This window comes from Cydia splendana, chromosome 1 (genome assembly GCF_910591565.1).
Source record: "Cydia splendana chromosome 1, ilCydSple1.2, whole genome shotgun sequence".
NCBI lineage: Eukaryota > Metazoa > Arthropoda > Insecta > Lepidoptera > Tortricidae > Cydia > Cydia splendana.
Window position 1 is genome coordinate 18,342,419 of NC_085960.1, and position 22,957 is coordinate 18,365,375.

At 37.3% G+C, this 22,957-nt stretch overlaps 1 protein-coding gene across 1 annotated transcript in view; it reads right to left on the bottom strand.

The window, feature by feature from the left end:
• The window catches only part of LOC134791987 (gamma-aminobutyric acid type B receptor subunit 2), a 226,464-nt gene extending 212,773 nt beyond the window's left edge, over positions 1-13,691 (bottom strand). The window contains exon 1 of the mRNA XM_063763096.1: positions 13,381-13,691. The gene's annotated coding sequence lies outside the window, so the exon portion shown is untranslated. The remainder of the gene's footprint in view (positions 1-13,380) is intronic.
• Positions 13,692-22,957: the final 9,266 nt, after the last annotated feature.

Consider the following 22,957-nt stretch of genomic DNA (forward strand, 5'->3'; position numbering starts at 1 on the left):
TATTAGATTTGGGCTATTAATTAAAAGGCACATAGCGATTTATAAGAGTTGGAATTTATTATCGCAATATTGTAAGGCAAGGTGTGCTCCTATTCATAGCTACCAAGGTACTAAAGCACAAGCGAAGTCCTTAAGATTAGGAACTATGGGCTGTTGTTTTTTATTCAATAGTTTTTACATGTGTGAAAGAGAAAGTATAACAATATACTTGTATGAGGGAGATAGATTTAGTTTTGTTAATTCCAACAAATGCCAAGTAAAATTATTAATATTTGTATGTTTCACTGTACTCTTTAACAGAGTACAGCGATGTCGTTAGCAATACAGCGACGGACCTATTACTCGCGGGTTTTTGTCGAGCAGCGCTAGCCGCCGCGGCACGGGCAGTAATCGCCCCGTTTGGCGGGTTATTCCGTCAAGCATATTCGACCGTTTGAATTGGTTAATATTTTTGCGCGTAAACATTATAATTTCGTACACGTAAAGCGAGTAATAGGTCAATATATTGAATTTTTTAAAGAGTTCTCTACACGAGTGCCTCGGACTCACACCTGCCAAAATCCGTATAGCCCGTTTTTGTAATATAAATACTCGGTCTGAATCGGTTGAGTTGCCGTATAAGATTATACCGTAGTGCATCAGTGAAAAGAAATATGCATAGTATATTTGTATTAGGGCATCATTTGAGACAATTGGTTTCAGTTTGCGCAGCGCAAACACAGCGCTGCCCAACCTTTCACACAAGTTGTCTATGTGATCTTTCCACTTCAGCTTGGCGTCGATGGTGAATCCGAGGAACCTGCATGAGTCACAGTGATACATTTGTCCCATACAGACATTTGATCCTAAAAACGAACCTGATCGATTGATATCATAAATGAAAAATTGTCATCTAGCCTATTACGTCACCAGATTAGTTGAATGGTACTGCATATAATATGGCATTGTACTCGTATTATATTAATATAATGTCGTTAATAGGTTTATAAATGCTAGAATTTGTAATTTTTTATAGTTTAATATACTTACTTATAATTCCTACGTTACGTACTGTAAACTAACCGCGTGGAAGAGCGGTGCTCTCTTAAGGGGCCCACTGATTAACAGTCCGCCGGACGGTATCGGCCTGTCAGTTGTTCGGAACTGTCAAAATTTTGTTCTTACTGACAGGCCGATACCGTCCGGCGGATTGTTAATCAGTGGGGCCCCTTTAAGCCAAGCGCGCACTACGATTTCTTGTCGTGCGATAATTTTACGATAAAAAAAGTATTACAGCGCGATTCTAAAATCGTGTCGTAAAAATTAAAATCGTAGTGCGCGCTTGGCCTTGGTACAAGTGTCTTCTCACTTAAAAAGAGGCACCAGCTACCGAATATTTTTTTTTATTGTCACTAAAGTTACCTACTGGAATGCCTACATTTATTTTCAGCTCAATTAAAACCGGGAAGCGGGTCAAATTTTATTTGCAAGATTTAATTACCGGACACCGGGAAAGGTGTGAACAAAAGCCTGTAAAAAGCAATGATTTTTTTTTATGGAATTTGGACTAAATAACTATGCCATTCAGTTTCCTTAAATATACTTATAGTTCGGTTTTTTTAGCATTAGAAAGAAGGTTAGCGATCTTGACTTGTCTTTTAATTGAAAAACGCTTTTTAATAATAATTATACCTAACTATTACTTATAGATCAGTCAAATCTTACAATAAAAAAACAATGCGTGATGTAGTTCTGTATTTTTTGTGTATTGTTTGGAGTCCTTGGAGGAATATGAGACTATGTTTTGCAAGCAAAAAAAAGTTGTGCTCTCTGCGTAATTTGGGAAAAACTGCAAAAATTTCGGACTTTTTTCAGATTTTCCAGTTTTATCATAAAACTTTGGGTTTTTGGTCAAAACTTGCTATGTAATGTTGAAAGTATATTAAATTTGGAGCAATTTAAGCCCATAATCAGCGCCGTATGTTAAATAGTTCTTGAGATATGGGGCTTTAAAAAAAGGGTATTTTTTTCCATGAATGAAATTTTTCGTTTTTCCTATATTTTAATACAAATATCGGCACAAACGCTTATACTATGAGGTATATTGCAATAAACAAAGTTGTAGCAAATTTAATTACCTTTCATTTAAGTGCAAGAAAGGGTCAGTAAGTCTTACAGTTCTCTAGTTATCGTAAAAAAAATGAAATTGCTATAATGGGGTAGGCAACTAATGTATTGTTTAATGATTGTCAAAATCCCTACAAAAGGCAGTACCATCGACGAGAACGCAATCTACGATTAGCTTTTACCGGTTTTTCCCGATAGCAGCAGAGCAATGTCAGAGATCAACCATTTTTAAAATGCACCCCCCTCTTAAGCACTTCACTCATTCAGTAATGAAATCAAGATACAATCTGTAGTTTGGCTTGTTTCTCGGCCCCACTTTTTGGTTGTAGCCATAGATCCCACGATGCCGATTCCGATTTAACAATTTGTTATGGTTTTGAACTTGTTTTGATACGACCTTGACGATAGTTCACGGTAATTGGCGTGGTGTTGGTGAAACACACTGAAATTACTGGAAGTCATGTCATTAGTATCTAGCTCGCGCTCGCTTATTGGTGCTCTTGAGTGTACACTGAGTCGTGGTAATACAAGATCACTTTCTCAATCAATTCAATTTCTCAATAGAAAAAAAGTTATTGTGTGGTTTTATGAAACCACGATACAAGTCATACAAGTGAATCTTTTTTCGGATTGTAGATATAGGCATTTAACTGAAAATATTCGGAAATTTATCCGATTTAGGGGTTAAAAACGGGTTTTTAATCTTAACTTAATAAATATTATATATTGTATAACATTTATTGTCATATTTTATTTAATAATAAGATAATAACGTAAAGTTTTACATATTTTTTGTATAACTAGTACGTAAACCTACTTCTTTTCTAGCTATTTTATTCTAGGGAGGTCGCAGTTCTAACCTAACCTAACCAATTTTTACACGGTTTTCGATTCTGCGGGGCCCGCAGTTCAAACCTAACCTAAACCACTTTTTTGCTAGGTATTTTATTATACGGAGGGTCAAAGTTCTAACCTAACCTAACCCTCCTTTTGCTAGGTAGTTATTCGTTTGTGCGGAGTCGCAATTACAACCTAATCTAACCCATTTATGTCATGCAACTATTATGCCACACAAATAATTATGTGATGTCACTTGTTATAATAAATAATATGCTTTAGAGTATGTAATAATTATGGCAATGTATATTAGACCAAGTGTAAATATACCTTGTGACCATTATACCAATTATAACATTATGTATACCGTTAATTAGGTATTACGGTAGTATGCCATTTATTACGTTATTCAAAATAACGATATAACAAACTATAATATATGAAAAGTAATTATAACAAATGTAATGCACCCTGATCTTGTATTACTACGACTCAGAGTACACTCAAGAGCACCAATAAGCGAGCGCGAGCTAGATACTAATGACATGACTTCCAGTAATTTCAGTGTGTTTCACCAACACCACGCCAATTACCGTGAACTATCGTCAAGGTCGTATCAAAACAAGTTCAAAACCATAACAAATTGTTAAATCAGAATCGGCATCGTGGGATCTATGGCTACAACCAAAAAGTGGGGCCGAGAAACAAGCCAAACTACAGATGGTAGGTATCTTGATTTAATTACTGAATTAATGGAGTGCTTAAGAGGTGAGTGCATTTTAAAAATGGTTGATCTCTGACATTGCTCTGCTGCTATCGGGGAAAACCGGTAAAAGATAAACGTAAATTGCGTTCTCGACGATGGGACTGCCTCTTGAAGGGATTTTGACAATGCCTTAAACAATACATTTAGTTGCCTTCCCTATTATAGCAATTTCATTTTTTTACGATAACTAGAGAACTGTAAGGCTTACTGACTTTTTCTAGCACTTAAATGAAAGGTAATTAAATTTTCTACAACTTTATTCATTGTAATATATCTCATAGCATTAGCGGTTGTGCCGATATTTGTCTTAAAATATAGGAAAAACGAAAAATTTCATTCCAAGGAAAAAAATACCCTTTTTTAAAGCCCCATATCTCAAGAACTATTTGACATATGACGCTGTTTATGGGCTTAAATTGTTACAAATTTAATATACTTTCAACATTATATAGCAAGTTTTGACCAAAACCCATAGTTTTATAATAAAACTGTAAAATCTGAAAAAAGTCCGAAATTTTTGCAGTTTTTCACAAATTACGCAGAGAGCACAACTTTTTTTTGCTTGCAAAACATAGTTTCAGATTCCTCCAAGGACTCCGAACAACATACAAAAAATACAGAACTACATCACGCATTGTTTTTTTAGGAGATTTTTTTGTAAGATTTGACCGGTGTATTAGGACAGCGGAAGAATATAAATGATTGTACTATACTAGATTCATAATTGTTATATATTGGCCGTGACTTATTTTTAAAACGTGTTTTTTAATTAAAAGACACATCAAGATTGTTTACCTTTTTTCTTAAAAAACGAACTATAGCCATTCCCCGAAAATAACGAAGTTTAAAAAAAAACACCGAGTATACCTGTATATACTCGTAATTTATATCACCTGATTTTTTTGTTTGGACGAATCAAAAATGTAAGAAATTGCTTATGCTCAAAGAGATCAGGAGCGGCTTTCGATCTTTACAAGTTGATTTCATTTAAAATGTAAAAGAAATGTACGAGTTGGGTGCGCTGTGAAAATTATAGTACTATATAGGCCTTATGGGAAACGGTTGAAGAGATAGTTCAGATTCGGAAACCGCTGCCAACTTTTAGTATGTTGTTAGGCATGGCATTGGGTCTCCAAAACTGCCGGGAGACAGTGCCGCCCGCCATCTACTTCAGCGGAATAACGTCATCAAAATGACTCCCGCTTCGTTGCGAAAATTGCATATTGCACCCAAACTATGCATGGCACATACACGTGTGTGGTATTAAATGAAAGCCAATGAAATATACTATATTTAATTTATACACCGTGTATCAAATTATACAACAGATCAAGAGAAATTTACAAAGAAATCAAAATGATGTAAAAAAATATTCGATTATTTGGGTTTTACAACCAAACCAAAAGTCGGATGTTAAAACAATGTACAGTAGAGTCCGGTTAGTACGACTTCGCATATAACAACCAACCGCTTATAGCGACGTAAGTACGAGTATAGGCGATTGTTTGGTTTTAGTATGAGCTACTATGAAAGTACAAGCGTTTGTTACGACTCCGCTTATAACGACCGACCGCTTTTAACGACGGAAATTGATACAAAATTCATCCGTCAAGTCCGGTTACAACGACGAGCGACGTAGTTTTTACAAATAAATTGTTGGTAAGAAGCTTACTCCGTCCCGCGCACCCAACTCCCCTCTCCCCTCTTTGCCTATAGGTATGCAGCAAGATGAAATAGTCATGTGACTTTTCGTTATCTTGGAAACTAAATAAAACCCAATTCCCATTATTCAATTGAGCTTAAACTTCACATACTCGTACATAATTATGTAAGTTGGGTGACAATGCAATATTTTGGTACCTTCGCGCTGATCTGATGATGGACACAGAAAGTGGCCATAGGAACTGTGTCATAAGTCATACAACAACGCATCCTGAGTTTGGGTTTGTAAGAATTGTCAGTACCTCAAAATGGAGTATACGTTGCTTGTTGAAACAAAAGTAAACAGACTGCGATAAAGGCTTGAGTCAAAATTGAAATATAACACTTTAAACTCTAGCGTTTTGTACACATATTTAATTGCACAAACGGGTCTACCGCGATATAATTTCATTGTTTTTACCTTTAATTCCGACGTTTCAGCTGAGTTGCACCAGCTGTGGTCACGGAAAGACACGGGAAGACGGAAAATTGAAATGTTTGACAAAAAAAAAACTTATTTATTTTTTGATGGTCGATGTACGATTGTCATCTTGATTAGATCCCTAAGAATTACGACTTTTTATTTTACGGGATTCGAGTGAGTACGCGTAGGTACCTACAAAAGTGGCTTCTTCTAAACACACAAGTCTCTCTGGATTTAAGACAAAGTGTTGTAATACTAACGTAAATAAATATTTTAATAGAAATGTTTTTTTTCTTTGATTGTCGCATAAATATTAATAAATACAAAATGATGTAATTATTTTGATTAAAATTGTCAGTTCGTTTAGTAAAACAATTTTACGTTACGTCCGGTTAGTACGACGTAATATCAGCGGTCCCTTGCGCGTTGTTATAACCGGACTCTACTGTACTACAATATTAAATATGACGTCTTAAGCCTTACATTGATACCAATAAAATCAAAATTTGACCAAAATTGTGGAAATTATGCATCAAAATGTAGGTATTCGCCAGAACAAATGCATTAAAGTTAAAAAAATCCAAATTGGTAATTTTCAGGATAATCTGCATAAGCTTCTAGTATGTTATTAGCAATATGACCTGGATTCTAAAACTGCCGGGAGACCATCTCTATTGTCCCTGAGTAACAAATAACGACGTCATACAAATAATCACTGCCGAAATTCGCAAAATGTAAATTATAGCTATACCATGAGTCACACATACACGTGTGTTACATTTAATGAAAGGTTATTAAATGTATTATGATTCACTTGAACATTGTTTGCAAAAAAAATGTACGGTTTAAGAGCTATAAACAAAGAAATACCACTTTTTATGAAAAAAGTAGGTGTATATCGATTTTATAGCAAAACTAAAAACTCTAAAAAGTTTAATAAAATGTTCCGTATAATATTAAAGAAACCAGTTATTCAATTATACATCACAACTTAAATTTTAAATTTCCGGGAAGTTGTAGCAAAAAACTAAAGCGCGCCAACACTTCTACTTTAATGCGCTCATATTATGCAAAGAATAGTTCTAATTATCGAGTATTAAATGAAAGAATATTACATAAAATAAATGAAAACGACATTTTCGGAATATTAATGTATAAATTGGATTTGCTTGATAAACAAGCAAAATAACTGTTTCTTTAAGTACCTAATCTCCTCTATTTGAAAGTCGGTTAAAATGTGGCTTTTGTCACCTGGGCTACAAAGACGAATGAATTGCACCTCATTTATCAAAATCAGTTCAGTAGTTTCATGTCATTCATCAGAGGGCTGACCTGTATTTCAGAGGAGCTTTAGTTTTTTTTCTACAACTTCCACAGTTTTTATTGGAAATTTAAAATTTAAGTTGTGATGTGTAGTTGAATAACTGGTTTCTTTAATATTATACGCAACATTTTATTTACGTTTTTGACATTGGAAATGTCTTTTCGTTCGCTCCAGTATACGGTCCGATTTCACGAAAAAGTGCGATCCCCTTATATGTCGGAAAGTTGTGAAGATATGATATTAAAAAATAGGCTCAAAAGACGCATAATCACGAGAGCTGTAAGGTGCAAAAATAATTATTCGAGAAAGTCAAAAACAAAAAAAGTTATGGTCGAAATAGTGAAAATAAAATTCAATTTTTTCCGAATTTTTGATTTTGGTGCTCGATAATTTGGAAACGAAGAATGATATCAAAAATTTGAGAAAAACGGCTCTGGACAATTTAGTCAGCTACAATTTGAGCCTAAAACAAAGACGATCGGGTTAAGGGTTTGCCCTGTAGCCTAACCTTAAAATAGTCAAAAAGTCAGAACGACATTTTTCACAGGACATTTATGACTTCATGTTTCGCAGAGTTCGTTATCGGTGTTTGTTGTGAATTATGTTGGGAGGGAGAGGGAGAGGGAGAGGGAGAGGGAGAGGGAGAGGGAGAGGGAGAGGGAGAGGGAGAGGGAGAGGGAGAGGGAGAGGGAGAGGGAGAGGGAGAGGGAGAGGGAGAGGGAGAGGGAGAGGGAGAGGGAGAGGGAGAGGGAGAGGGAGAGGGAGAGGGAGAGGGAGAGGGAGAGGGAGAGGGAGAGGGAGAGGGAGAGGGAGAGGGAGAGGGAGAGGGAGAGGGAGAGGGAGAGGGAGAGGGAGAGGGAGAGGGAGAGGGAGAGGGAGAGGGAGAGGGAGAGGGAGAGGGAGAGGGAGAGGGAGAGGGAGAGGGAGAGGGAGAGGGAGAGGGAGAGGGAGAGGGAGAGGGAGAGGGAGAGGGAGAGGGAGAGGGAGAGGGAGAGGGAGAGGGAGAGGGAGAGGGAGAGGGAGAGGGAGAGGGAGAGGGAGAGGGAGAGGGAGAGGGAGAGAATGAGGGAGAGGGAGAGGGAGAGGGAGAGGGAGAGGGAGAGGGAGAGGGAGAGGGAGAGGGAGAGGGAGAGGGAGAGGGAGGGAGGGAGAGGGAGAGGGAGAGGGAGAGGGAGAGGGAGAGGGAGAGGGAGAGGGAGAGGGAGAGGGAGAGGGAGAGGGAGAGGGAGAGGGAGAGGGAGAGGGAGAGGGAGAGGGAGAGGGAGAGGGAGAGGGAGAGGGAGAGGGAGAGGGAGAGGGAGAGGGAGAGGGAGAGGGAGAGGGAGAGGGAGAGGGAGAGGAGAGGGAGAGGGAGAGGGAGAGGGAGAGGGAGAGGGAGAACACAAAATAAAAACTTATACAGAGAAACATAAAAAAGAAAAAGTGCCACGAAATGGTCTCACCTCAGCATGTTGCTGGCGGCTGCTAGCAGATAGCTGATGCTGAACCCTGGCAGTACCTAGTGGAGCTCGGGTTTAATACAACATAAACACACGCTGTTTTGGTCATCGGACTCGTCTCGATGAGCACTTAGGAGAGTAGTACCCAAGATAGAGCTGATGCTGAACCCTGGCTGTACCTAAAGGAACTCAGGTTTGTTGCAACATAGGCACACGCTGTTTTGGTCATCCGACTCGTCTTGATGAGCACTTAGGAGAGTAGTACCCAAGATAGAGCTGATGCTGAACCCTGGTTGTACCTAGCGGAACTCAGGTTTGGTGCAACATAGGCACACGCTGTTTTGGACACCCGATTCGTCATAATGAGCATTACCCAAGATAGCTGATGCTGAACCCTGGTAGTACCTATTGGAACTCAGGTTTGGTGCAACATAGACAAACGCTGTTATGGTCATCTCTCGTCGCGTCAAACTGCTGTCAAGAAAATTTCATATCTTGCAGCAAATGGGCCGCTGCCGATCACCACTTCTCGAGTTGACTACGGATTTGCCGTGTAATAATTTTCTTGTACTTTGAACATTAATATATCCTGCTTATTCATCGAAAAATGAAATATGTACCTATACTTATGCGCCACGGCGACAATTATTCAAACTTGGATACGCGTGTGGAAATTTTGCAATTTGTTTGTTCACATGCGTTATGTCCAGGATACTTGTGTTAGTCTAAGAATAAAATAATTATCATTCAACGTTGTAGTTTTATTTTGTAACTTTTTCCTTATCCAGACTTTCTCGTCGCTCAGCGACAATATTTTTTCGAATTCCGTAGATTCATTTCCAATGTGCTCGATAGTCGTGTGAGGCACGAAATCTGTGAATTTTAGTTTAGCTATAAAATCGACATACACCTACTTTTTTCATAAAAAGTGGTATTTCTTTGTTTCTAGCTTTTAAACCATACATTTTTTTGCAACAGGTGAATCATAATACATTTAATAACCTTTCATTACATGTAACACACGTGTATGTGTGACTCATGGTATAGCTATAATTTACATTTTGCGAATTTCGGCTGTGATTATTTGAATTATTTGTTACACAGGCACAATAGAGATGGTCTCCCGGCATTTTTAGAATACAGATTACATTGCTAATAACATACTAGAAGCTTATGCAGATTATTCTGAAAATTACCAATTTGGAATTTTTTAACTTTAATGCATTTGTTCTGGCGAATACCTACATTTTGATGCATAATTTCCACAATTTTGGTCAAATTTTGATTTTATTGGTATCAGTGTAAGGCTTGAGACGTCATCTTTAATATTGTAGTACATTGCTTTACCGTCCGACTTTTGGTTTGGTTGTAAAACCCAAATAATTTAATATTATTTTACATCATTTTGATTTCTTTGTAAATTTCTCTTGAACTGTTGTATAATTTGGTACACAATGTACAAATTAAATATAGTATATTTCATTGGCTTTCATTTAATACCACACACGTGTATATGCCATGCATAGTTTGGGTGTAATATGCAATTTTCGCAACGAGACGGGAGTCTTTTTGATGACGTCATTCCGCTGAAGTAGATGGCCGGCACCGCTGTCTCCCGGCAGTTTTGGAGACCCAATGCCATGCTCAACAACATACTAAAAGTTGGTAGCGGTTTCTGAATCTGAACTATATTCCCATAAGGCAGTGCACTATTAGATTCAATAGATTATTTTGTGGACGCCGCTTCTGATGTGCGCAAAAGACATGTAATTATTTATTATACATTTATTCATTCGACAGAGACAGTATTATATTCCTTTTGCGTAACGTAACTAAGTTAAGTACTTTTGGGTATTGGTCGCTGAGTTGGCATCAAAAAAGGGCGCCGTTTCAGTTGGGTTTCTATAATAAATATATGGGAGAAAACATGTAAAAACTCAAAAATGCGTGTTTTCCCAGAGATAAGACCTAGCTAGATCGATTTATCGCCCCCGAAAACCCCCATATAGCAAATTTCATCAAAATCGTTACAGGCGTTTCCGAGATCCCCGAAATATATAGGTACTTATACAGGGTGTCCCATAAGTGACACGTCACAGTGACACTGGAGGTAGACCAGGCCAAGAGGACCCAAACCAACTTAACATGACCCCAGTAAAAGTGGCACAGTTTTCGAGTTATTGCCAAATTAAGGTTTTTCATGAATTTTGACCGTTTTTAATATTGTTAGTGCCAGTGTGCACTCGGAAAGGTCTCGAAGTTAATTTTTTTTATGTGTACGGCATCATGAATACTTAATTAAGATAACAGAATAGGTATTTTATCGATAAACAATGTAAAATGCAAAAAAAGTACTGGTTTAATCTTGAATTAAATTCACAGCGAAATATTAATTTCGACTTTGACCACCTGTCGTAAAAAAAAAATACTAGAAAAGTAATGAGCAAATAACGTCAAAATATTGAGCATGTTATGCAGATTCAAAAATGGTATAACACATGTTCCTTCCTGCAATAAAATATGAATTATTATCATCTTTTGAAAGCCTCATAAAAAATAAGTTAAAACTTGGAAATCTGCAATCCGTTGCTACTTAGTAAAAATAACAATTTATGTTAAGATATTTCATTCTGGATACAGATATAAAAAACCGCCTATTCAGTATTTGCCGAATGCCTAAACGAAAGAGATGGAAAATGCTTATCTCCTTATTTAAGGATATCATTGGGTTGATAAAGGTTCAAAGAAAATAATACAGGTTGAAGTTTGAAAGGGTAGGTTGAAATAATTTTACAATAGGTGCTTGAATTGCTTTTCTCCTTATTGGGTTGGAGTAAAATTTCTTAAAATCTTTTAAGTATCCCCAATAAAAAAATCTAATGGATTTAGGTCCGGGGAACGTAGGCCATGCCACTGATACCAGTCGGCCGATCCATCTTCTGGAGCTGGAACCACAGCAACATGGCTGCCCAGAACATTACGCTCGCGCTGTTCGCGACCACCTCACACAGAAATTCCCAGATGGATCAGCCGATTGGGACCAGTGGCATGGCCGCCGCGTTCCCCGGACCTAACCCCATTAGATTTTTTTCAGTGGGGATGCTTAAAATGCTTAAAAGATAAAGTTTACTCCGTGCCAATAAGGTCCCAAGAGGAACTACGGCGGCGCATGTTCGAGGCAGCACGAAACATATCCGAAATTAATTTAAGGAAATTAACTTGAAGTTTTACAAGACGGTGCCAAGCGTGCATACGAGTGGGGGAAAAACAATTCGAGCACCTATTCTAAAATAAAATTGAACTTCAACCTGCAGTATTTTATTTTCTTTGAACCTTTATCAACTCAATGATATCCTTAAAAGGGGACATAACCATTTTCCATCTCTTTCTTTTAGCATTCAGCAAATACTGAATAGGCGTTTTTTTTTAATTTCTAAATCCAGAATTAGATATCTCAACATAAATCGTTATTTTTACTAAAAGTAGCAACGGATTGCAGAGCTCCTAGTTTTCACTTATTTTTTATGAGGCTTTCGAAAGATGATAATAATTCCTATTTTATTGCAGGAAGGTACATGCGTTATACCATTTTTGAATCTGCATAACATGCTCAATATTTTGTCGTTATTTGCTCATTACTTTTCTAGTAATTTTTTTTCACGACAGGTGGTCAAAATCGAAATTAATGTTTCGCTGTGAATTTAATTCAAGATTAAACCAGTACTTTTTTTCATTTTACATTGTTTATCGATAAAATACCTATTCTGTTATCTTAATTAACTATTCATGATGCCGTGCACATAAAAAAAAACTAACTTCGAGACCTTTCCGAGTGCATACTGGCACTAACAATGTTAAAAACGGTCAAAATTCATGAAAAACCTTAATTTGGCAATAACTCAAAAACCGTGCCACTTTTACTGGGGTCATGTTAAGTTGGTTTGGGTCCTCTTGGCCTGGTCTACCTCCAGTGTCACTGTGACGTGTCACTTATGGGACACCCTGTATAAATAAATTAACGATGTCACAGAAATTGGAACAAAGTTCCTCTCGGATGCCAGTACGCGGAAATGTAAAATGTGTCATAAACTCATAAATGCAATTGACAGGCGAACGACACAGTTGCCGCGTACTGCCACTCGGTCCGCATTATAAAAGGCGTAGCGGGAACGCGATAAAGGAAGTTCTTTCAAACTCAATTATCACTTTAACAACGCAGTAAGATAAATAAGCTAGGAAAAGTATATTTTTATCGTTTTAAAAGTCTACAATATCTATAACCGATCTCATTTAAATTTAAATGTTACACATGAAAGAATATACATAATAGAAAGTTTGATAGTCTGCAACTTATCCTTAACGTTTTTACTCATTATCTATTTGATATTAGGTATAGTAACTTATATAATAGGTAGGTACCTATTTTTTATTTAAAACGGATTTAATTTTTTTTCTCACAACGACACTTATTTTTTTCAATAAATCAGTAATAAACATTAATAAACATAAACATATTAGATACAATTAGGTATATATAATAGTTTAATAGTTAATGATTTTATACTAGATACTATTAAATAAGTAGATATCGAGGACTAAGCGGTGAATCCCAAATAAACAAGATAAATCAAGATATTCTTTAAGTACCTAATTTAAATAAGAAATCTCCGCACGTCACATTTAGTTCTAACTTTAAAAACCTCGACTCGATTTATCGGGTTTGACCGCTAAGCCCTCGACATGCGCTTGTTTTATATAGATACATATGATTTTTAATACGTACCTGTTTATGACGAAATTCTTTTTAAATATCACATTTTTGCTACATTATTTTTCACAGTACACTAATTATCACTCAATAATACACTTGAATTTAGTCTTAAAGTGATGTGTTCAAACGGGCATTCTAATAACTGTCCAGCTTTATTAATATTACGTATGCAAAAAACAATTGGATAACTATTTATGTAAGTATATATTGAAAATGTTCAGTTTATTGCAAGCTCCTTATTTAATGAGTTTACGTGAAGTAACTTTGGCGCGTAGCTGAGAGACTCGTAGGAGCGTAGCGCTCGCTACGAAGGCTGTGCTGGGACTGGCTACGAGCGCTACACTTGCCGTTAACCAATACTTGTAGGTACTCATTATAGGTACGATACAAACGGCCGAATTCGAACAATGCTTGTAAGATGTCACAGAGATACGATATACGATACCGATCTGTAAGTGTCAAAAGTGACGTTTTTGTTTGAATAATTTCACGTTTGTATCGCTGTGACATCTTATAAGCATTATTCGAATTGTGCCGAAATACTATTGATACGGATTTAGAGGATAATTGTGAATGTAATTAATGCATGTAATCGTACATGTAGTATATCTTAGTCGCCGATTGTCACCGTACGCTACGAACAGCGGTTCGTCCCATATCCTATAGATCGGCGGTCGGCAACCTGCGGCCCGCGGGCCGCATGCGGCTCGTGAAACTGTCACTTGCGACCTGTGAGCCTCTGTGGCTATGTAATATTGAGAAACGACAATGTCTGATAAAGTCATAAATATTAACAAAGTGCGGCCCGCGTCAACTTACTCATCGTTAACTACGCTACTAAAACTACGCAAAAAAAGGTTGCCGACCGCTGCTATAGATTATGTGCTGTCTGTGACGCTTTACGCCGCGTGCGGTCACTCGGTTACCAATTGCATAGTTAAAGTGAGAACTGAAAATTAATTAGTTAGGTACTTGTGATAATAAACATATAAATATGGCGAATAGATTTTAAAACTGCAATGTAAGAACAATGTTTTACTGCAATATTATAATATTATACTGCCGTCTGCTTTCAAATTTCGTCATTATAAACCAGGTAACTACTTACAAGTTTTTTTTTTATATTGATAAAAAAAATAAACAAATAGAAAATTAAAATAAATAAATTGATTGATTGATTGTATTGATTGATTGATTGATTGAATTGTTTCCGTTGCCGGGCGTCAGACCGTCAACAACTCCTGAGGATGCCTCGTAGAGAGGCGAAACACGTGTCGAGGTTTATTCTTTTGGTGGTGGTTTGTTATATTTATTTGCGTATTTATTTTTGCGGTGGGAGGGTGGGAATATTAATTGCATGTAAAAATACGCAAGTAAGTATAACGGGTTAGCACTGATTGACTAGCACGTTATCTTTTGGCGGATTAGCAAAGTAATATTTTGGTTTTAATTAGTATGGATTTCCGCAAAGTAACGCCTGATTCTATTCACTATATAAATAAATTGACTTATAAAAGTATAAGTATTTTTTGTCTGAATGTGTCTACTAGGTACTCAAAGATGTTTCTTTTTATAATTATTTTATACAGATATTACATCTCATTTCGTGTAGCACCTATGTGCGATATGCTGCGATGTTTAAGTATTCCATAAATATTTAAATTGTTCCTCGGATTAAGTATGCTCAAACAACTGCAAGTATCGTGGCAGCGGGTTCTTCTTTTCCAAGCATCGATACCGTATACGGCGTCTAGACAAAGAAAGCTTACAATAAAATGTAGGAATATTTTTCACTCTTTTTTATTTTCTTCCTTATTCATGTATTTGAGATGAATTAAAATTATTGGAATCAAAATGTATAACATACAATTAATTGCGCCGCGACTGGCCCGTGCCCTCCTCGGCTGGTTGTGAATGTGTGTGGGTGTCAGTCCCTCTGACAGCCTCACCGAGCAATAATATTAACGTAGGACCGGAAATATGTACCAATACCTGTCATTTGAATGTTGCTTGCGTTTACATACCGCATGGACCCCATTATAGGGAATCATTAATATCATTTTTTGATATAGTGTGCCAATTAACAGTCGACCATAGTGATGAAGTATTTCTTATAATGGGTGACTTTAATGTATCTCAGGCAAAATGGATACCGACATCGTCAAGTGTAATGGAGCTTTCATCGGGTAACGATTTTGCAACGCGAAACTTAGCAGACTTTTTATGCTTTTCTGACTTAAAACAATATAATTGTATAATTTATTCGTACAATAATTTACTAGATTTAGTATTATGCAATAGGGATTGTAAAGTATCTATATGTGATAAACCACTGGTATCTGAGGATGTATTGTACCATAAGGCATTAACAATTAATTTTGAACTTAGCTATGTGGCACAATTAACGCCTCTTGGTAAAGATATTTACAATTTTCACTCGGCTAATTACGAAGACATTAATAAAGAATTAAGAGATATAGATTGGGGTACTTATTTTTGTAATATTAGTTGCGAAGCTTCAGTAGAAAAATTTTATAATTTAATAAATCACTTAATTGACAAGTATGTTCCCCGGCGAAAACTACGGTCGTTATCAAAGACACCGGCTTGGTATAATAAATCTTTGACAAATCCTTAAAGAAAAACGTAAGTTTCACAAGCGTTGGAAGTTATACAGGAACCCACTTGATTACGACAGTTTTAAAATTCTACGAAAACGTGCCGAAAAAATGGAACAAAAATGTTACCGTGAGTTCATTTCTTTCTCAGAAAACAATATAAAGAATAATCCTAAACACTTTTGGACATATATAAAATATTTTTTTTCAACTAACGGTCTACCGCAAACTATGGCTTATAAAGACATTGTCACCGCTAACGGCGAAGATATTTGTGGTGTTTGAAGTTTATGACAGGAGTTCTACTGATACGGATAATTTAGCTGCACCAACTAATCCCTTGATAGATATGAATTCGATAGAAATTAGTGAAGATATTGTTAGACGATATCTCAAATCTATTAATATTAATAAGGGCGCAGGACCTGATGGAGTACACCCACTTTTTATTAAAAATTGTTCAGCTTCCCTAACAGCTCCAATTACGAAAATTTTCAAAAAATCTATCGAGGAAGGTTGTGTTCCAGCTATTTGGAAAAAAGCCTGGATAACTCCTGTGCCAAAGGGTCCAGTAAGCCGTAATATTGAAAAGTTTCGACCTATATCTAAATTATGTCAGTTTATCAAGCTGTTAGAAAAAATTGTAACTGACCAATTAGCTGCTGTTGTGCGACACCATATAATACCCAATCAACATGGGTTCTACAGAGGCCGTTCAGTTGATACAAATTTGTTAACTTTCACCAATGATATATTACTAGCTATGGATGATGGATTCTCTGTAGACGCCGTGTATACCGATTTTTCCAAAGCATTTGACAAAATATGTCACTATACGTTATTATGCAAGCTTTGGGAACTCGGTATACACGGTGATTTGTTTCGCTGGATTAAGTCATATGTAGAAAATCGCACACAGTCAGTGGTAGTATCAGGGTTTATCTCTCAAAGTAAATATATCAGCTCAGGCGTTCCCCAAGGCTCCCATTTGGGGCGTATGTTGTTTTCGTTATATATAAACGATATCGTAAAATGTATCTCCCACTCTTGCATTCTTCTTTATGCAGATGATGCAAAAATTTATAAAGTTATTCGTAACTCTTCTGATTGCGAACTGTTACAAAATGATCTGTGTAATTTTGAGAGCTTTTGTAGAGAAAATAATCTGTTTCTAAACATAGAAAAATGTAATACTATTCGTTTTTCTAGAAAAAAAAAACATTGTCTTACTTTAATTACAAATTATGTAACCAGGACCTGGTAAGAGTAAATGAGATTCGTGATCTTGGAGTAGTCATGGACGACAAATTATCATTTATACCTCATATCGATTCCATCTTAGCTAAGTCTTTTAAACAATTGGGTATGATTCTGCGAATTGGTAAACCTTTCAGGAATACTTTAACACTTAAAATTCTTTATAACAGTTATGTACGAAGTCGGCTTGAGTTTGCATGTGCGGTTTGGAATCCCCATTACAGCATTCATATTGACAGGATAGAGAGATTGCAAAAAAAGTTCCTAAAAGCCCTTGATTTCAAATGCGGTATTGAATACAAAGATTATGTGGAATCCTTAAACCGTCATAAAATGCAGTCGCTTGAGTGTCGAAGAGACTGCGTTGATTCTGTTCTATTATATAAAATAATAAATAGTCATATTGATGCCCCTAGCCTGTTAAAAGACATATGTATAAGAGTCCCAGGTAATAAAGAACGCCGATGTCGTCATAGATTCAAGCATTTATTCTCCATCCCACGTAGTAGAACTAACTATTCTAAAAATATGTTTATTAAGCGAGCATGTGCACTCTATAATGATAATAATATTGTAAAAAATTTAGACATATTTCACTGTACCATAAGCTCAATAAAAAAAAAATTCAGGACTAGTAGTGTGTAAATTAACGCGATTTGTCAAAATTTTAAGTATTAATATATGTCATGTCATGTATGTCGATACTTATTCAATAGTTGTTGAAAACGTAGAACAAGTACTTCATTGAGTTTTATGTATACTTAATTTCTAGCTTCGCAAACTCAGTGTAACCTCTTACTAATCAGCTGAACTTAAGCCAAGATAGGTACTTTTTCGTGCTTCTATATAAATATATGTTTAATAAAAATGGAAACTATAGGTTTAGATTAAGATAAGAAACTGTAACAATATTTTTTGTATGACCGTTTGTTTCATATTTAAATAAATAAAAATTAATTCGTGAAATTGTGAAAGTATAGAATGATTATTGATGAGCAGTTGAGCACCCTTTGCACGGCAAGATTTTGATAATCACATGATTTTGTACCAAATTTTTACTCTATTATGACGTATCCCTATTTAGGACATAATTTTTAAAACATTTATTTACATACAATATATATACAGTGGTACTACTAAACGAAATTAATAACTAGCTTAAATCTAAAATAGGCCCTTGAGGCATTGTACCAAGGATGCTGGCGGCATTTCCTCGCTGTATCGCAATGCTGATACGTTGTGCGAGGTAGCCGCCAGCTCTTCGGTCACCAGTTACGTCAACCAGACGCTTCGCGATTTCTGCGAACAACTTATGCGCGCTGGGACCCCATGGACCTAGAGTTTCAACACCAAATGGTACAAAATGGTACTCTCTACCGAGGCTCTTATATTTGTTACGTTTTAGAATTTCGGCGCTTTCCGCCGCTCCGCCCGCTTTTACAGTAGTCCGTTGGAGGTGGGACGGTGCCAGTGTGTCTACGCAGGTAGCATCCCACACCAACATCCGTCCCAAGCTCCAAGGAACTAAGGACACTCCATCGGGCCTCTTGCCATCATCTCTGATAATGCCAGTCGGCTCAAGAAGAGCAGGCACATTGATGGTGGCAAGAGACCGACGGACTATGTCATTAAGCGACGCATGTCTCGAAAAACGGCCTGCACTTTTTTGACAAGATAATCCGTGGTGTCCCAGTCGGTCCACGTCCGTGCCACAAGAGCATATGTGTGGCGTACACACCGAAACCCCGAGTCGCAAACCAGTCGCCAGTCTAAGGGAGGCCGGATCCAAGAAAGTACCAGTATTGGGCGAAGGATGGGCATGTAGCCAGTAACCGGCTTCCCGGGCTCCGACCGCCAAAAGCCTCGCGCGGTCTGGACCTGTACAGTTGTTTAGGAGAGTATTGTAAGTTAAATCACAGTAAACATTATCCCAACTCCTTTGTGAATTTGGGTTGTCTGGAAATTGTTTGCCTGGGCAAGCAATTTTAAAAGCATTTTTGGCGTCCTCAAAGCCCGCAATCTCACAGTTATTTCCTATGAGACCAGACGTGCTATGAGTGGACGCCAAAAAGGCTGGGGAAGCCACACTGGAAATTTTGCGAATTCCTAAACCTCCAAACCGAATGGGGAGGGACGCTTGAGACCAGGAAGGCTCACTTAGCTGAATGTTTAGAATCGTCTCTAAACTAATTTTGATCAAATCATCTATGGGCGACAATAAATTTTGATGTTTCCAGAAAGGACAACAGCGGAGCACATACGTAAATTTAGGGACAAAAAGGCAGAATTTAAGAATCACAAGAGCATAATGAGGGCTAATTTCGAGTAAGCGATCCGTGTGACTTTTGAATTTAGTTATGGAGTTAGAAATATAATCGGGAAAAGATTCTTCGAATATAGGAGAACCCAGGAGGCAAAGAGAATACTTGTCTACTGATTTGATATTGGGAGTCAGATCGTCAAATTTGGGTTGTAAGTTGGTCAAAGTACAAGAAGATTTTTGAATAAAGAGTTCGCATTTGCTGAAATTCAGTTCTAAACCAATATTTTCGAAACTACTCTTAATAAAAGACAAATCAGAGAGTACAGTATTCACGTCACCTCCTAGGGTTCCGTCATCTAAGTACCACACATTGAATTTTGATTTTAAATTTTTGATAATTGGATTTATAGCCAAACTAAAAATTACTGGCCCGAGAGGGTCACCCTGCTGACAGCCAACCTCGGAAGATAATTCATGTGACTTGTACATTAATTTAGATGAGTCTGAATAGCAAAAGAAAAGGTAATTGTATAGTTCCGGAATTTTGTCCTTAACTTCTGTCAGCAAGGTGTCTCTACTAACCGAATTAAAAGCATTTTTAACGTCAATTTTGACAACAATTTCGCAATCATCGAGTGAAAGGTAGGTCCTTAGGGCATGGACGGCTGCCTCGCACCCACCTTTCGTGCCGAAACCTAGCTGTATTGGTTCAAAAAGGGATTGTAATTTTGATCTAATATGTCTAACCGCAATTTTTGAAGCCAGACGTCGTAAAGTTGACCCCACCGCAATGGGTCTCACCCCTCCGTCCTTTTTGGTTAGGGCGATCAGGTTTGCCCCGTATAGAATCGGGACGATATTAGTGTTAATTTTGCCTGAAAACATAAAATTTATTAATTTAGTAAGGGAACAGACAAGCTGCTCACCTGCGTCGCCCACGGAATGAGAAATAAGATCTTTCAAATGTTGGGGCGAGATCCCATCCAGGCCGGCCGCCGAACCGGCTTTGAAAGAAAATATGGCGTCAATAACGTCTTTGCCTTCGATTTGGAGGCAGGCCTGGTCAGCTGTAGGTGGGGCAAACGAGTGTGGTACTGAAGGAGCCGGGGGATGTTTAGATCGTAAGGCCGAGAGGGTATCGGGAGTATCTGGCGATAGCACGTCGTTTGTGAAAAGAAGACGAGCGGCACCTTTAAGATCGCCGTCGCTAATTTTGCTTTCAATTAATTTAGTTCTATTGAAAGTGGATGAGCTACATCCAGAAGGTCGAGAAATGTGTGGAGTTGTATTCGAAACGCAGTTGTTTTTGATTTTTTGTGTTAAAGAAATTGTCTTATCCTTCTTGGCATGAAGGGTTTTGAATGAGAAAAGGAAAAGATTATGCCAATCATCAATTTGATTATTTTCCACACATTTTGTAAGTAGGCCTGAAAGGTGTTTAGCGACTGTGATCCTGGCGCCGCGCGGAACTCTTTTAATAACGGGCACATTATTTTTAAGTTCGCTAAGGTGTAAATGGAAAGGGATAGAATTTGGATGGTCAGAAAGGGGGGTGGTCAAAAGGGATGGGCCTAAATTTAGACCGGCGTCATTTTGGCTGATACAAAGACGGTGTTTTTTGGAAATATGAATATTGAGGCCTCTCTGCGTTTTAAAAGAGTTATCGCATTGTACACAATTAAAATTTGGATATGGCGTGCCATCGCCTGATTGAGTTGCGGCATGCATCCACTTACCGGAACTACACAGCAGTAATTAACGCACAAAAAACTTAAAGATAAAATAACAAGATTCACTAGAAATACAATATATAGTTCGTTGTAGACGTTGACATCGGCCGTCAGGGCGACACGACGTAGCCGTGCAAGACCACAACGTCTGAAACAAAAAGATATGTTATTATTTGTTCAGTACTGGGCCTGCCCACACAATTGCACAGTAATCTGGTGTTTTTTGATAAAATAAAAGCAGTTTTAGGCATCTAGAGCCATGTATAATTTGAAAAATAAGCCAAAAATATCGCTGTGCAAAGTGACAGACAGAAGGTTGACAGTTTTTTTTTCAATTTTTTTTTTTTTTACTCTATTTCAATATCTGATAAAAATGTTAGTACCACCGTTTAGTAAGTAGCAGCTGCTAAAGGCGGGGTGCCACCAGTGTGCGGCACAAGCATTTTTGTTCTGAATATGCTTGTGCCGCACACTGGTGGAATCCCGTCTTTAGAAATGCATATCACAAATAGACGGTGTTTAGCGAAAAGGATCCATAGGTACCTACCCTAAAAATTGACATTTAAATAAATGATTTTTCTTTTTGACAGAAAACTCTAATATCATTGACAGATTTTTGTGAATTGGATCCTTTTCCCTAAATAACGTCCAAATCGTGTACTTAAAACGTAGCGAAATTGGTCTAACCGTTTTCCAATAAATGGAAATATCGGTTACATAATTTGGGTCCTTAGGTTGTTTCCTAATCTCTCGGTTCGACACTTGACCTGCTGAATCTTCAAATCAAATCTTTCATTCAAATGAACGCTCACCTTGTGCAGTGCCGCTGGATCTAAGGGCCTACCGCGAACCACGTTCAACGTGTTGCCTCCCTGTCACACTTACGTACGAATTTACAAGTGCGACAGAGAGGCAACACGTCGAACGTGGTTAGCGGTAGGCTCTATGTTTGTACGACAAGCGACGGCGGCGGCGCCTCTACAGGCCACAGTTTTCTTGTAGCTTGTGGATTACTACGCTCATTAAAACTTGCAACACAGGCAAACACGAGCCTGAATAAAAACTAATCCTCTTTTCAGTGAACTTAGACGCTTAGCCTTTTTAATTTCTAGCTTTAACTTTCAACCACTTCTAACTTGTTTCTAATAGAATACTAAATGTCAAACTGAATGTCAGAGTAGTCAGAGGCAAAACAAACTTTCAACAACTTTATACTTTTTAAATAAAAAAAGGTTTTATCATAACATTAATATTAAATTAAATTTTGACAGTTCCGAACAACTGTCAAGCCGATACCGTCCGGCGACTGTTAATCAGTGGGGCCCTTAAGATCCAGTGTGATCAATGATCATGTTAGTCCTTTTTACAACAAAAAAATATATTTAGGTGCATATATTTGGGGTGAATTTTAAATAATGAAATAATATTGTTCCGTGTAATATTTATTATATTTATCTTTATCTTTTAGATGTGTTTTGTTATATGTAACATACCAAACCATACAACACATATAAAACCGTGTAGGCACAAAAGTACCATAATAGTAAATTTTATTGCAAGTCCGCAAAATATGTTATTGTGTTCAAGTGCCGAGATGTATTTTATGAGCCGTAGGCGAATAAATAACGTCCCAATTTGTCGGCAAGCCGAGCGTCAGATTTACCGATGAATACATTGCATCCGTTTGATATACACGGTGTGGCCTGTAACACGAGCAAAGA